Source organism: Tachypleus tridentatus, chromosome 13 (assembly GCF_004210375.1).
Source record: "Tachypleus tridentatus isolate NWPU-2018 chromosome 13, ASM421037v1, whole genome shotgun sequence".
Lineage (NCBI taxonomy): Eukaryota > Metazoa > Arthropoda > Merostomata > Xiphosura > Limulidae > Tachypleus > Tachypleus tridentatus.
Genome location: NC_134837.1, coordinates 273638675 through 273650213, shown reverse-complemented (window position 1 = coordinate 273650213; position 11539 = coordinate 273638675). Strand labels below are relative to the sequence as shown.

Below are 11539 nucleotides of genomic sequence, written 5' to 3'. Positions count from 1 at the left end.
CATGTCTCACTCTAAACATATTTTCTCATTGCTGTGCATTAAAAAAATCAACATAGGAGATAATTAAAAACTACATATTTAAAATCCACAAATAGAGAAAATAAAAAAATGTAAGCAAATAAACTGTAGATCTATTGCTGACAGTTTACACAAGCAACAACTCACCATTTTGATTCCACTATAAAATTATTTCAAATGATATTTATTGTGTTACAGGACTCCACTGAGATTTCTGCAAGAAACTGACAGTACTTTTAAACTTACTTCCCCATCCTTAATTATGTCACAGTATGAAATTTTCTAAGTTCTTCATTTTTAGCCATCATAAAATCCAGTGTTTTACTAGTATGTATATCAGTTGGAAACTACAGCTTGTGCATTTCTAGTGTTTTTATTGAAAACATCCACAACAAAATTAGGGATTCTGATGTTGAATATTGTTATTCAAGCCACTGTTGTTCATTATTACTCAAGTTTATTTCCCTGGCAATATGTCAACAGGTGTTTGACACTAGATGATTACCATAACAGATGTTGCTATTCAATATCACATTAGAAATTCTTCTACTGTCTTTTGTACTTAGCAGAAGTCACAAGTACATATTCAGTATTTATTACCACTGCATATATTACTCTTTCACATAGCTATTGCAATTTTAAATAGGTAGTTGTGGTAAATGTTATTGGTAATTGGCAATTTAGCAAAGTGTGCCACTGAATGAATTATTTGTGTTGCCTTATTCTAAAAAACACTTGTATACAGCAGGCTGTTGAAGAACAAACATATTTGTTATGTAAACCTATCAAAGTAAGCATGTGACTGTGTATGTTTATGTTGCACTAACCTTTGTTGTATTATATTGAAAGAAACATTATTCCATTGTGTTGAGATTCCTTTGTTGCTGTTCATATTTTGTTACATAACAGTACAAGCTGATGGAAGCTACTCATTAAATTTGTGATCATACAATCTTTACCTTCACAATGGTCCTTTCAGAACAATTTTACAGTTTAATCACTGATGTCGAGAAACCCACTTGTTGAGAAATTTATATGCAAAAACGGCTCGTTTGGGTTGAGAAAATATTTTACATAGAAGAGCGAACAACGTTTGACCTTCTTCGGTCATCGTCAGGTTCACAAAGAAAGAAGTAACTGACCGGAAGCTGACCACATGTTTGAAAGGGGTTGTGTAACTGTGTGTCGAAATGTAGAGGGCGGTATTAGTAAATGAGACGTTTTTGCATATAAATTTTACAGTTTGTATGTTACAGGTGTATACCAGTAAATATGTTTATTTTCTCTTGTACATTTGTTATTTATTTTTAATATGTGGTGGATGAGTGGAACATAAAACAGAAGTAACAGTAAACTGTTAAGAAATATGTAACATTCAATTGAATGCACATACACTTGTGAAGTTTAGAATGTATTCTGTATAAATGAATATAAAAATCAACTTAAGTAACAATATAATTAAAACTCATTCTAGACTGTCAGAAAAATAAAGAAACAACATGAATCAAAATACAGAGACTGTATTGTCAAGCCTATAGCTAAAGTCTCTAAAAAAATAAATAATTACAGCTGGAAGTAATGTCTGTATTATTTTTTTAAGCTATAAACCCCTCTTTTAGCTCCATGCCTACAGTACTTATCAAAATAGTTTGTTTATTTTTTAAGAGTCCCGAGTTGTCAGCTTGAAAATACAATTTTTATATTTTGATTCAAATTTTCCGACGATCCCTACATCGCTTCCCAAATTAATAATTTTTGATAATAATGTACACATACACATACATACATATTACTGTATATAGATAAGTTTCTCATTCCCACTGAAGACCAAACACTGTTACTGTGTTAAATAAAGTCTTCATTACCTATTGAACCTGTTTCTAAACTTCATTGTTCTCAAAATTGGTTCTTCTTTAAATCTGAAATCTTAAACGTTTACATAACTTTAGTGTACACACCTATATACTCAAATTAATTCATAAATAAATACTCTCAAGTAGTAACATCACAGACCAGGAAAATATGGTGTGTGGTACTCGTCTCTTTCAAAAGGAAACACATGGTTCATTTACATGTTACAGTGTACATCACAGAAGCATTTAGAAAAACACATCAGTAAAAAACTAAGTAATAAATTTTCATAACTTGTAAGAAATAAAGTTCAAACACGTGGCCTTAGAAAAAGAACCAGAACTGATAAAAAACTGCTGTAATATTCCTTCTGAAGTTCAATTTACATTATTTTTGAAGGAGATAATAAAACCACAAATTAGGTATTGGAACATCTAACCTGTTTTTTTGTTTTGTTTAAAAAAAGGGATAAAATTTAATGAGCTTTAAATGATTTGCTTTATTTTGAATTTCACACAAAGCTACACGAGGGATATCTGTGCTAGTTGTCCCTAATTTAGCAGTATAAGACAAAAGGGAAGGCAACTAGTCATCACCACCCACTGCCAACTCTTGGGACACTCTTTTACAAACAAATAATGGGATTGACCATCACATAATAATTACGAGTCAAGTGCCTTAACCACCTGGCAGCCAGGCCAGGAACTTTAAATAAGAACATTTCAAACAAGCATAAAAGTTCACATTTTAAACTTTCAATCTCAAACAATGTTCTATCAAGATCTTTTAAACTTTTATTATTAACATTAATTTTTTATACTTTGTTATCTTTTAAACTATATGTGGTGCATTTATACTGAATTACTTTAAAAAAAGTTTTATCACCTTCTTTAAATTATACCTTTGAAGACCATTTACCCAAAATAACTGTATTTTTCAAGAAGAATAAGGCATTTTTTTAAATTTAATAATTTTCAATACTTTTAAGAAAAAATTCATACAAAAGATACACAGCTTGTTAATTTTGTTTGATAGAGTATATTTAGTTACAGTTTTGTTGTAAAACCAACACCAAACACTTCTACTGTCATCATAAAACTTACAATCTGAAAATCAACACTATCATCATCAACAGATAGATCTTGTATAAAAACAAAACAAATGGAAAAACTGGACAAAAAGTCAGATTTTTGTTTTGATGTTTATTATAAATTGATAATAGTGATGTTCTTACCTTTGTAATAAATTTACTTTCCTTTTCTTTAATGTTGATAACTTAGCTAAATATTCTAGCCTTGGATGTTCCTGGTGATATAAAAACAAACCACATTATGATCAAGAGTTCAGGTAAAACATCATATCTGTGTGTTATGAAATTTACATTTTTAAACATGTATTTTTGAGAAACTTTCTCAAAAGAATACCTCTAGAAAACATTCAAATATTATTTTTATAAGACAAAGTTTGAAAAGATGTTCAAAGTGAAATACTAGAGAATAGCTGTAAATATAATACTGGAAACAAACAAAGTTAAAGGTCCTGAACACCCAATCAAGGCAGGAAAACAAGGTCATTTACCCATCAGGAACGTCAAACTGCATATGTCACAACCTTTTACAGAGTTAAATTCAAAATGTAATTAAGCTAGTTTATTATCGATGTATACAAGTAAACTTTACATCACAATGTAATTACTGAATCAAATTTTAATTGTATTTAAGTTCTTAGATTCTCCCTTCTTCTATAATTTACTTATTGAATGATTTTATGTAAATTACAGTGAAATCCTTCTAAAGCAGCCACCTTCGGAACTGAGACAAACTGGCTTGATTAGAGGGGTTCCACTGTACATAATTAAGGATTATGTAAACAAAAGGGACTGTGATTGAATGACCACTTTCAAGGGTGACCAAACCTGGTGGATGGCCACTTAGAAGGGTTCCACTGTAGTTATTACTCAGACAAGGCAAAAATTTTACAGCTTTCTATTTTATTTATTTATGATGTCATACACTAGGAAATTAGAGTCATTTGGCATGCACACCAATCACAGCCTCTCTTTTACAAGCTACCAATAGTTCTCTCAGATGTTGTATATCCATAGACTTACTGCTGTACTAACAGGGGGCATATAGTGTGGTAGTGCCATTAGTAAAGAACAAAAACAGATGCTGGTAAACAGTACATTTTATGTTTTTCATGAATATTCTTTATTTATTACTATAAAAGTAACTAAAATGAAAAAACAAAAAAGTTGTTGGATTAGCTAAAATAAAGAATAACAATTAATTATTCTTCATATTGTTTAATGTAATTCAATAGGGTAACATGAGCTGAATGTTCACCAAGTGATTTAAAACTTGTGATGAAGTATTAATAGTTACATGTGGTTCAAAAGTCGATAAAACTATGAGATTAAGAATAAACAGATGTCACAAGTTTTTAGTTATTTAGGATAAACTATCACAGTTTAGGGTCACAATTTGCTGTCATTCTAGCACAATAAAAATGTAATTTACAATTATTTCATAATTTTTATGATGGTTATGAGGGTGTTTAAATTGACTGATCATTTAGAGTTATAGTTTGTAAAATAACAGATAAAATAAACTTTTTACTGACAGCAAACATCTGATATTTATTAAGGAGGTTAAAAGAACAACATAAGTGAAATTTGAAAATTTGTAAATGAAGTATTTTTAATTTTAACATAAAAAATCACTTTGTAATCAGAACAGTCAACACTATGACAACAAAAAATTAAAATATTTTTATGATTACTGTCAAAGTTTGTGATGACACAACTAGTACCTTCAGAATCACAGTTGGTATACTGCCATGGTTAAAAGTTGATGTTAAATACACAAGCCCATTGTGATAAAGTTAGTTACTAAGGTACACATTACCTCTAAAGTATCAAAACTAGTCATATCCCAGTGGTGGGTAATTATTTCCAAATACTTTTTCCACAATTCAAGAAATATTACAGCTGAAAGTAAATAAAAACAAAGTGAAAGGTTTATCATCAGTAAAGACAGAAATTGTAACAGAATATAAATCACTCTTTAAACTGATGTGACTTGTGACAATTAATTCAACTATTTTTGTTCACCAAAGTGTTAGTAATTAAAAACTTTGTAAAGTGTTTTCTTTTTTCCTTGAAAAGTCCCAAATTACAGATAAAGAAATTTCAAAGTAATAACATGTTTTTGGAATTATGTTGAAGTCTTTGATGGGAGATTTTAGTTACAGAAGTTTGAAGTCTTGGATGTGAAGCAAATTTGATGTGCTTTATGTTGGTTTGAAATTAAGGCCATTTCAAGTAGTGTAAATATACAATGTTGGACGTTTTTATGTTGAAGTAACCCTTTTGCTATGGGTGTCCATTACTACACATCTCATGAGGATTTTCTTAGTGAGTTACTTTCCCAAAATTCAGGTCCTTTGTAAAGGTCAGTTTTATATTACTGTACATAGTAACATGAGCACACAAGCACCATGTCATTGTAACTTCTATACTGTTATCCAGGCACAGTTGAGAGATCAATATAATAAAATAATAAATGTATATTCAGAGAGTGGACAAGAAAAGTGGCCCCCCTCTTGAAAATGCTGTTAATTTGTTATATATTTTATTAGATAATAGAAAAATGTGTAAAATGCACTTCATGAGATCTGTTCAAATATGATATCAAATAAATTAACAACATTTTCAAGGGAGGGCACTTTTCTGTCCTCCCTTGTACATAAATGTTTAATGTTATCAAATTTAAGCTATTTTATATGAATTATAGTTTGTAGTTATTTCAGAATGAAAAAAAGCATTATTTATATTAATTTCGTAATTGTTTATAGTGGTCAAATCTATCTATACAGAGTTTCATTAGCAAAAATAACAGACAAACATTAAGTTTTTTTCTGTACAAAAATGTTTGATAATTATCTGGAGGTTATAAAATTTTCAATGTGAAATTTGAACATTTTTGATGCATACAAGTATTTTTAATCATAAAATCAAAATTACTATGCATGTTGGATAGTCAACATGCAAAAAAGAAAATAGACACAAGAAAAGCATTACTTAAAAAAAGTCTTAAAACTAAATAACAAAAAATTTGATATTTTGTGCATGAAAGTTCTAACAGAGTATGAAGTAGAGAATAATATTTATTCAACTTTAACATGTAAATCTATATTATTCTTACCCCAGAGTGACATAAAAACAGCAAAAAATACAGCAGCATCAATGTCGAAAAGATGAGTTATTCTGACAAAAGTGCATGTCTGTCCTGATATTCCATATCTACATCACATAAAATGATGTTCTTGTAGTCTTCACAAATGTCCTTACTGTAAAAAAATGCAATTTTGTTTCAAGTTTATATAATAAACACAGTACAGCTGTACATTTATATCAATCATAATATACAACTATCAATTTCAATGATAATGACACATAAAATAACTGACTAATTGAAATTATGTTTAAATCAATTTATCACAAAAATTATTAAAATATTTTAATGGTTCAAAACACATCAACCAATAAAAATTAATGGTTCCAATTATTATTCTTTACAATTATTCCAGCTACAAATAGCTTGTGTGAAAATAATTAATTACGTCCAGTGATTAATCACTTACCACATTCCATCAATCACATAGCTCTAAGTAACTGATTTATCTGAGGTATAATTTAGAAAATGATCAAACATGAGTTATAAAAATAATAAACTGTTTGGTAACTCTTTTTTTCTCCCCCCTTATTCAAACCTGTGAGCATCACTCATCAAGGTGAAGCACCCATACAGAAAACACAACACTCCTCCTTCTGAAGCTGGAATCAGCATACAGGTGTAATATCCAAGCCAAACAAAGTACAGGCTTATCTTAACTCCAAAATACTCCCTGAAAAAATTGAAAGGAACAAACACTGAAGTGATTCTTATCAAACAAAATATAGTGCATACAATAACTGAGAAACTCAAAAATATCCATAATAATTTTTTTTTTATAAAGAGTTGTCTCAATTGTAAACTTTGACTGGTATAAGAGCAAGGTGATTTTCATGCTAAAATTAATACAATTTATATATTTTTAATATTACAGTTTCCAAATTTCATTTGCAAAGCTTCTACAATCTTCTAATTGAATATCAACTTATTTTTTGGTAAAAATGTATGTTATGTATTATTTTCTCTACACTTACACTACATGAAGTTAGGCCATTTGTTTAACCTTGTAACCAAAAAAATATGAAATGATATTTTTTCCTTTCTAAAATCCCTGCAGATTACAATAAAAGCTTATCATTATTTATCCCGACTATCGTCAGGCTTGCATCAGTTAAATATGACAACTTCCTTTATACTAAGCCTATGTAACAAGTTAGGAATAACCTTATGTACACTTAGTTCAAATTACAGCATAAAATTATGTAATACACACGATCTTCATACAATATACACATATTGCAAAAAAATTAATCTATTTCTTCATTTATATTTTCTAACGTTACCTAATAAGTATTTTTTCATTTATAACAAACCAAATTTGTACATAAAAATAACAAAAATCTAGTACTTAATTGTGAATGCTGTAATTCTTTTTGTTGTCAAAGATTTAAAGTGTTGTGAGATGCTAACCCAAATTTTCAATGGTGATGTTTTTGATTTTTTTCCAAAATTATTTATTAATTTCAAACACAATTTAGAGCACAATCAATAATAAACACAAGGCATACAATGTCCTATAATTATTACAATTTAACTGTTTTTCTAACCAAACATTGTGGATCAAAACAATTTCCTTAAGCTAGTTAAAGTAAACTGAGTGACAGCCGATTTAAATCTATGTTCCGAAAAAACTTCAAAGCCATCCTGTGAACGAGATGGCATTATACATAAAACAGAAGATTAAATATTTATTTTCTGATGGTTATCAATAATGTAATATCAAATGTCAAAGACAGAAAGATATTTTGTTTCTTGTGGTGAAATATTATCATGAAATGTATGTGTATAAAGAAGGGGACACACAAAGAAATTAAGTCAGCCTTCAAAAACATAGTTGTAAAGTGTCGTCTAAAGAAAATACAGAAATATTCAAATTATCTTTGTTAACCTGAAGATGACATAAGAAGTTTGAAGCCTTTTTGTCTACTTTATTTTAATAAAAGTTTTAATACCCACACTGTCCGTATTGAAATACATTGTTACATCAAGTAGGTTTCTCGTGATCACGAAGTACATTCTGTTGAAGACTGAAAAAAAACAACAAAAAAACCTTAACTTTATATGACAGTCTGATGGCAGAATTAGTAGCTTTCCCTATGAGGTTTGTAGCGATTAGAGGAGCTGGATATATAACAACCAAATTATCATTCTGAATGATGCTTCTTTCTTCAAACAGATAATTAAAGTAAAACATAACATAAGTTATGTGGACGTCACTCTACGAACCTAGAACACGTTTCAAAGACGAAGTTCTATGATGATATTTATTAAACATTTATAGAAATATAAAAGAACATTTCAAAAAACTGAAATGTAACAGTAACAAAAAATAATGAATTAACGAAAGCTTACATTACTTATATTACCAGTTTGTTAAATGATTTGTGCTTAAGTTTTGGATGCTTTTCTTCTCGGTTTATTGGTAGTTTAACTGAGAAATGGACATTTTAAAATGCTAGGTGCAAAAGTACCTTAACAGCAAATAAAGATAGACATGCGTAAAATGGGAACATGTAGTCGGTTTAGGTTCGAATTTCCGTCACACCAAACGTGCTAGCCGTTTCAGAGATGGTGGAGTTATAATGTGACGTGCAATATCACTATTCGTTAGCAAGTTGGCACTGGGAGGTGAGAACTAACTACCCTCCCTCCACTCTTATACTACTGAAGAAGGGACGGCTATCGCAGGTAGCCCTTGTGTAACTTTACGAAAACTGAAAACAAAACAAACATATCACGATATACTTACCCAGTGTAAAAGTACTTTTTTTATATAATTGTTTAATTATGCTGATGGTATGAGATGCTAAAGTCTTGGATATTTTTTTTTATAGCGTATGACCGGACAAAAAGAATTAAGAAACTAAAATAACTACACGATATTTTAAACAGATCTGGATTTTTGTAATAAGTATTTACAAACTTGAATAACTCTGGTAATCAATTAATTTTTCACAATTATTTTATTTTGTAGTGCAGATTTCTGAATTCAGTACAATTCTATAGTGGGCTAACTGCGCTTTGCCCTCTGCGAGAGTACAGTTGAGAAAAGATCTTTCGGTAATGAAATCCAGCTATTATTACATAGTCTACAGAGTACGTCTAGAACGTATTGACAATAAGTAGTATTAGTAAAATTAAAACACTAGTGTGATTAACAGCAATAAGAACTTTTTTATGTTAACGAATCGCATCAACTGCTATATACCAATAATAATGAGAGACAAAATATTTCTGAAAACGCCATTTGTATGTCCAGTCTGATACTATATGTAGTTTACGCGATTTTTATCAAAACAACAAAGTTGCTTCAGACTAATTAAGACAACAATACTTTTTTTCAGGTCCGGCATGGCCAGATAGTTAAAACGTTCGAATCGTAATCACAGGGTCACGGGATCGAATTTTGTCCCTCCAAACATGCTCGCCTTTTCGCCCTTGGGAGCGTTATAATGATACGATCAATCCCACTATTCTTTAGTAATAGTATAGCCCAACAGTGGGCGGTGGGTGGTGATGACTAGCTCCTTCCCTCTACTCTTACACTGCTACATTAGGGATGGCTAGCATGGATACTTCTCGTATAGCATTAAATTAATGAAATCAACAAACAATATTTATGTCACTATTGTCAATCAAGCTATTCACTAAACAATATTACATCACATCAGTTCATGACGTCACTCAAACAAGAACATTTTATGCGCATAGCAACAGCGATATTTCACTTAGAAACAGAAAAGAAAGTTAAATATAAGGCCTTACAGTGAAAACAAGAATAATTATATCTATGGCTATTTTAAGTGAATTAATGTACATTTACATTAGTTTACTGCTTGCTTCAGGGTCTACAGTATACCACGAAATTATACATGGTTCTACTGTTACAATAATCTGTTCAAAAGATGTTCATAATAAAGAAGGAAAACTGATAAATTGGTACACACCTCTGAATGAAGTAGTGACAAGTAGGGAGAGAATACAAAGGAAAGATGGCAGCGAATTATTGTTGACTGATGTGCAATTTGAAAACGCGGGAATTTACACATGTGGAAATGGTGAAAGTGATTACAAACATAATGTCATAGGTAAATAAAATTATTTTATTTTATTTTAGGTCTTATTTTCGTTTATTAAACCTTATTAATTTAACACAAATAACATTTAAATCGAAATCACCCTTCTCGATATTGAATGTACTTCAGCCGTTACCTATGAATTTAATGTCACCCACAATGTGTATTGATTAAAAATGAATTCCCTCTATATTTACTGTCAGGAAAGCATTTGAATTAACTGACAATATTGATTATTAATATAACCATATGTTTGCGATATTTTTGTTTAAGCTCATTTGAATGCGTTGGTCAGTTATACAAAATGTGATTCTTCTGTTTAAGCAGTTAACAATGTTAAAAGTAAATATGATGCTCTTCGTAAAATCAACCTCACAAATACAATGTTTACTTTAAACTTTCTAAACCTAAGAATGTAAGGTATCTCACTTATACAGACCATGCTCGATCTGTCTTTAGATTGTATAATATGGTTCCAGATTGTTAATACAATTGCCGTACGACTCTTATTTTCTGAATTAGCTCTACACTTATATTTACGTATACAAATTAGATATTTTAACACAAATGTTTGTTATTTTAATACTATAAAGAATTGATGGAGAGTTAGAAGTCAATGAAACCAAATATTTTTTCTTAAAATCAGATATGTTTGCAGATATTTATCCCACATTTTTCTTAATTTGTTCATTACGGATTTTAAATTAGTAGTATGCAAAAATCGAATTTTACATCTAACATATTCTTTAATCTTAGAACCCATTTGTAGGGTTTGACAATAGTAACGGAATTATTTTATTCATTATAAAATATGTATAGCATGGGTATTAAATACTTAGGTTTGTGAAGCAAGAAGATATTCCGATAATAAAAGAGTTGAACAACCACTTCAAGCGAAAATGTCCTTTGGGCTTATTCCTTTCTAAATGATTTTACACTTCTTATGATTTAGTGATTCTTATGATTTTAACCAGTAGTTAAAAGGGATTTAAATTGAAACTTTTAATTGTAATCTCATTTGTTAAAACAACACATTATCGACCATATTATTACTGACGAGGCCTCTTGTTATCACTAGAGATCGTGAAGACAGCAATATTCGTAATGTTGTTTATGAACACAAACGACAGTAAGGAGTGTAGCTTAGTGGTAAAGCGTTCGCTCTGCACGTGAAAGGTTCTGGATACGATCCCCGACACCTCTACGTGTACATTTTTAAGGCCCGGCATGGCCAGGTTGATTAAGGCGTGCGTAATCTGAGGGTCGCGGGTTCACATCCCCGTCGCGCTAAACAAGCTCACCCTTTCAGCCGTGGGGGCTTTACAATGTGACGATCAATCCCACTATTCGTTGGTAAAA

The 11539-nt window shown here is 30.2% G+C and overlaps 1 long non-coding RNA gene across 2 annotated transcripts; it reads right to left on the bottom strand.

Moving 5' to 3' along the window:
• Positions 1 to 3101: 3101 nt before the first annotated feature.
• On the bottom strand, positions 3102 to 10328 carry LOC143238503 (uncharacterized). Of its 2 annotated transcripts, XR_013020610.1 has the most exons (5): positions 10052 to 10328; positions 6514 to 6777; positions 6075 to 6219; positions 4776 to 4858; positions 3102 to 3174 (listed from the first exon to the last, which is right to left on the bottom strand). It is a non-coding gene; the product is annotated as an uncharacterized LOC143238503 (long non-coding RNA). The 2 variants fall into 2 exon arrangements; XR_013020608.1 differs by lacking the exon at positions 3102 to 3174 and having other exon boundaries at positions 4554 to 4858.
• Between the last annotated feature and the right edge of the window lie 1211 nt (positions 10329 to 11539).